This window comes from Anopheles gambiae, assembly GCF_943734735.2.
Source record: "Anopheles gambiae chromosome X unlocalized genomic scaffold, idAnoGambNW_F1_1 X_unloc_67, whole genome shotgun sequence".
In the NCBI taxonomy this organism is placed as follows: Eukaryota; Metazoa; Arthropoda; class Insecta; order Diptera; family Culicidae; genus Anopheles; species Anopheles gambiae.
The window spans coordinates 27501-32500 of NW_026902678.1; positions in this window are offsets into that span (position 1 = coordinate 27501).

Sequence of the window (5000 nt, forward strand, 5' to 3'; positions counted from 1 at the left end):
TTGTCCTCTTCGAGTGACGGGCCTCTAAGCGGGGTTGTATGCCGGTACGACACATCGACTGGTACATTGCACGCACTAACGATCTCTCTGCACTGCATGGAACTCATGCGTAACCACCGTGACGGGAGACTTTGCTAGTACGCACGATACTCTGCGCATGTGTACATGCTTTACAACCCAGCCAACTTGAGCACCTAGGGGAAGTTGTGATGCCATCTGAACACCCACCGACTGATGCATTGAACGGCTAAAGTTGACCTTCAATCCGAACTGGCACTCTGCGGCGTGGAGGCAGTTGCGCGACCACTCCTATCCCAAACCAACAAAGCAAGGTGTATCCTACGTGCTCGGTACAAGCACACCACGACGGGACACATTGAACGGTTCAGCGATCTCTCTGCACTAGTGGAAGAACTCCAACGTGATACGGGAGACTTTGCTACAGCGGCTTCTCTGCACTTCTGGGCTACCACCTTGTGACGGGAGACATTGCTAGCGGTCACTCTGCACTAGTGATGGTACACCACCGTGATACGGGAGACATTGCTAACGGCCACTCTGCACAGGTGCCAATACCACCTTGTGACGGGAAACATTGCTAGGCACCGATCGGCATCTCTGCGCGATTACTTGACGCACACCCAACTAAGTCAACTGTTGGACTTTTTCGTAATCACGGCGGGACACATTGAACGAGCTCTAACGGATCTCTGCACGCATGGAACATGGTGGCGGGAATCATTGCTAGAACCGAACGGCGCCTCTGCGCGATGTACAAACAAGCTCAACAGGAACCTCGTATCGGCTGCCGAGCCGGAGCCCGAACAACTTGGATTTTCACTTCTAATTTATATCAACTCACCACTCCCCGAGGGATCCGCAGAATTGCTTCTGGGTCCCGTATCGTTATTTGCGATTCGTGTTTGCATTACACTACATTGAACTATTCCAACTTGTTTATCCGCATGGCGAACATTTGCTGCATTGAACATTTAAGTTCCACTTCGCTCTCCCCTACGTGGGTCTGAGCTTCGCTCTCAGGGAAAAAATATGCCACATTTGGTAGGGAAACCCGGTTTCATCACGCTATGTGCCCTGCACTACCGACTTAGCGTGAATCCTTCGAGTTTCCCTAAGAAGTTCGATTGGTCTTGCAGAGTTTAAAGACAACGAAGCTTAGTTTCAAGCAATGATTTAATATACGCGTATTAAAAACCCTTAGCTGTTACAACTTTTATGCCTTTTAAACCATCGCAACGAAGTCTTTGGGTCCGTAGACCCGTGATGTACTGCTCCAGGAAACGTTTTGAAAGGGTGGAAACTCAAAATCATAGGTTAAGATCATCGGCAGAACCCACCAGACACCACTTTTGTTTCATAAGTTCGGCCTATAGTCATATGACGATTTTCATCGGGGAGGGGACGTATGACCCAAACGGGGGCTTATATGACCCACGGACACTGCAAACCATGCTCCTACGACTAAATAGAGGTTAAAACTACGATTTGGTGAAATCTTCATTTTTGACCTCGAAGCAAGGTACCTTCCCTATAGTAGGCAATGAGTAAATGATCATAATCCCAGGAGGGCAAAAAATGGGAACCCGAGAGGAAAGCGCTGTTGGCGCGCCTAAGCTAGTGGCCCGTAGAGTAAAAAGGGTACCCCCAACAAAGTTGTCGTTTGACGTTCTGGTTGCACTTTTTATCATCTAAAATCAGTTTTCTACACGTTTTGAGGGGTTTTAGCAAAAAAAAAATTTTCGACTACTCGAGCTCTCTGGCCCGTTCGGTGCACATTTTTGAAAAAAGCTAGGGAGCTGCCTCTAGGTTCGGGGTGTCACAAAATGTTGAAAAGTGGTCGAAAAACCACTATCCAGAATCGGATGTAGAATCATTAGACGAATTTAAAATTGTTCTACGACACCCATCTGCGACGTTTAGTATTCGAGATATAGCACTTTGTAGGTCTGACCGAGCAATTTTTGTTCCGCGCACTTTGTGCACCGTACACTTTGATGTTTGTATGAAAAAGTACCCTACCTAGGGACGCGTAGAGCAAATTTGTACCCCCGGGCATGTTGTCGATTGACATTCTGGTTGCACTTTTCATCATCTAGGGTGCGTTCCTGACACGTTTTGAGGGGTTTTAGCAAAAAAAAAATTTTCGACTACTCGAGCTCTCTGGCCCGTTCGGTGCACATTTTTGAAAAAAGCTAGGGAGCTGCCCCTAGGTTCGGGGTGTCACAAAATGTTGAAAAGTGGTCGAAAAACCACTATCCAGAATCGGATGTAGAATCATTAGACGAACTTAAAATTGTTCTACGACACCCATCTGCGACGTTTAGTATTCGAGATATATAACACTTTGTAGGTCTGACCGAGCAATTTTTGTTCCGCGCACTTTGTGCACCGTACACTTTGATGTTTGTATGAAAAAGTACCCTACCTAGGGACGCGTAGAGCAAATTTGTACCCCCGGGCATGTTGTCGATTGACATTCTGGTTGCACTTTTCATCATCTAGGGTGCGTTCCTGACACGTTTTGAGGGGTTTTAGCAAAAAAAAAATTTTCGACTACTCGAGCTCTCTGGCCCGTTCGGTGCACATTTTTGAAAAAAGCTAGGGAGCTGCCCCTAGGTTCGGGGTGTCACAAAATGTTGAAAAGTGGTCGAAAAACCACTATCCAGAATCGGATGTAGAATCATTAGACGAACTTAAAATTGTTCTACGACACCCATCTGCGACGTTTAGTATTCGAGATATATAACACTTTGTAGGTCTGACCGAGCAATTTTTGTTCCGCGCACTTTGTGCACCGTACACTTTGATGTTTGTATGAAAAAGTACCCTACCTAGGGACGCGTAGAGCAAATTTGTACCCCCGGGCATGTTGTCGATTGACATTCTGGTTGCACTTTTCATCATCTAGGGTGCGTTCCTGACACGTTTTGAGGGGTTTTAGCAAAAAAAAAATTTTCGACTACTCGAGCTCTCTGGCCCGTTCGGTGCACATTTTTGAAAAAAGCTAGGGAGCTGCCCCTAGGTTCGGGGTGTCACAAAATGTTGAAAAGTGGTCGAAAAACCACTATCCAGAATCGGATGTAGAATCGTTAGACGAACTTAAAATTGTTCTACGACACCCATCTGCGACGTTTAGTATTCGAGATATGGCCCGTCCTAGGTCTGACCGAGCAATTTTTGTTCCGCGCACTTTGTGCACCGTACACTTTGATGTTTGTATGAAAAAGTACCCTACCTAGGGACGCGTAGAGCAAATTTGTACCCCCGGGCATGTTGTCGATTGACATTCTGGTTGCACTTTTCATCATCTAGGGTGCGTTCCTGACACGTTTTGAGGGGTTTTAGCAAAAAAATTTTTTTCGACTACTCGAGCTCTCTGGCCCGTTCGGTGCACATTTTTGAAAAAAGCTAGGGAGCTGCCCCTAGGTTCGGGGTGTCACAAAATGTTGAAAAGTGGTCGAAAAACCACTATCCAGAATCGGATGTAGAATCATTAGACGAATTTAAAATTGTTCTACGACACCCATCTGCGACGTTTAGTATTCGAGATATAGCACTTTGTAGGTCTGACCGAGCAATTTTTGTTCCGCGCACTTTGTGTTCATGGATGTCGATAAAGGTACAAGTTGCCGGTCGGGATAGCCGTGCACCAAAACTGTGTACCGATCAGGGAAAGTACAAGACGAAGGGTGCATCTCGAGCGTACGCGTTCATAGATGTCCATGTTGGTACACTTGCACCAAAATTGTGTACCAATCAGGGAAAGTACAACATGGAGGGCGCAGCCCGGGCGTACCCGATCATGGATGTCCATGTTGATACAATCTACGTGTACGTACCTAGTTTTTGTATCAAAAGTTGCATTAAAGTGCTTGTATGCTTAAAATGCTTATCTCAACCGGTCACCTTTTGGCCTGTCCTTTTATAACAGAAACCTAGAAAGATACTCGATATTTTTGTGTTTTTCCATTAGCCCGGGACGACGAAATGAGCTATGTGCACATCGTGCAGAAAACTGTCTTCGCCACGCATGTTTTTGTCTATCCACTCATATAATCACCCACATTTGTGTTCAACACGGACGGCGCAGCCCGAGCGAACGCGTTAATGTTTATGTTTGTACACACTGCTTGTACGATTCTAGGATTTGGTAATTGCGTCACAGTGCCCGACCGTCGCGGACACCATTCTTGGACAGAAGTCCTAGTACGTAGAGTACTTTCCCTAGGTATGTGCTCGTTCGTGACTATCGTTGCGTGCTTACGGACACGCTTGGGTATGTTTACCATACAAGGTTTACTAGGGAAACCTGGGAAGGACGCTTGCCCTCCCGTCGCGGACACCATTCTTGGAAAGAAGTCCTAGTACGTAGCGTTCCTTATTTTACTTGATCAGTTTGTAATGCATTCGCTTTGTTCCATCGACTTCTGCTACTGCTCACTAAGGGGTGTTCGTTTGCGATGTGTACGATAAGCAACTGTCTATCCTAACCAGCAGTTAATCAACACTTTTCACCCAAGTCATAGGAACATAGAGTACTTTTCCTAATCGGTACACAATTTTGGTGCACCTCTAACCTGGCCGGCACTTTATCGTTACGTTTTGTGCATAACCTAGGGACGTGGTGTAAGTTTCATGATTTTTATGTTTGATTCGGTTTATTATGATTGAAAACTACGCTACGTCCCAGAAATTTGAACTCGACTACTTCCTCCATGTGGCGCCAAAAGCTACTGGGCAACGCCTAGCTAATGCCCCATTTGTACTTCAATTTGCATAATCAATTTTGAAAAATACGCTAAGTCCCAGAAATCTGAACTCGAATACTTTTGCCACGTGGCGCAAAAAAGCTACTGAGAAACGCCTAGCCTTTTACCCATTTATAATTTAGTTTTCGTTATTAGTTTTGAACAATACGCAAAGTTCCAAGAATCTGAACTCGAATACTTTTTACATGTGCCGCCAAAAGCTACTGAGCA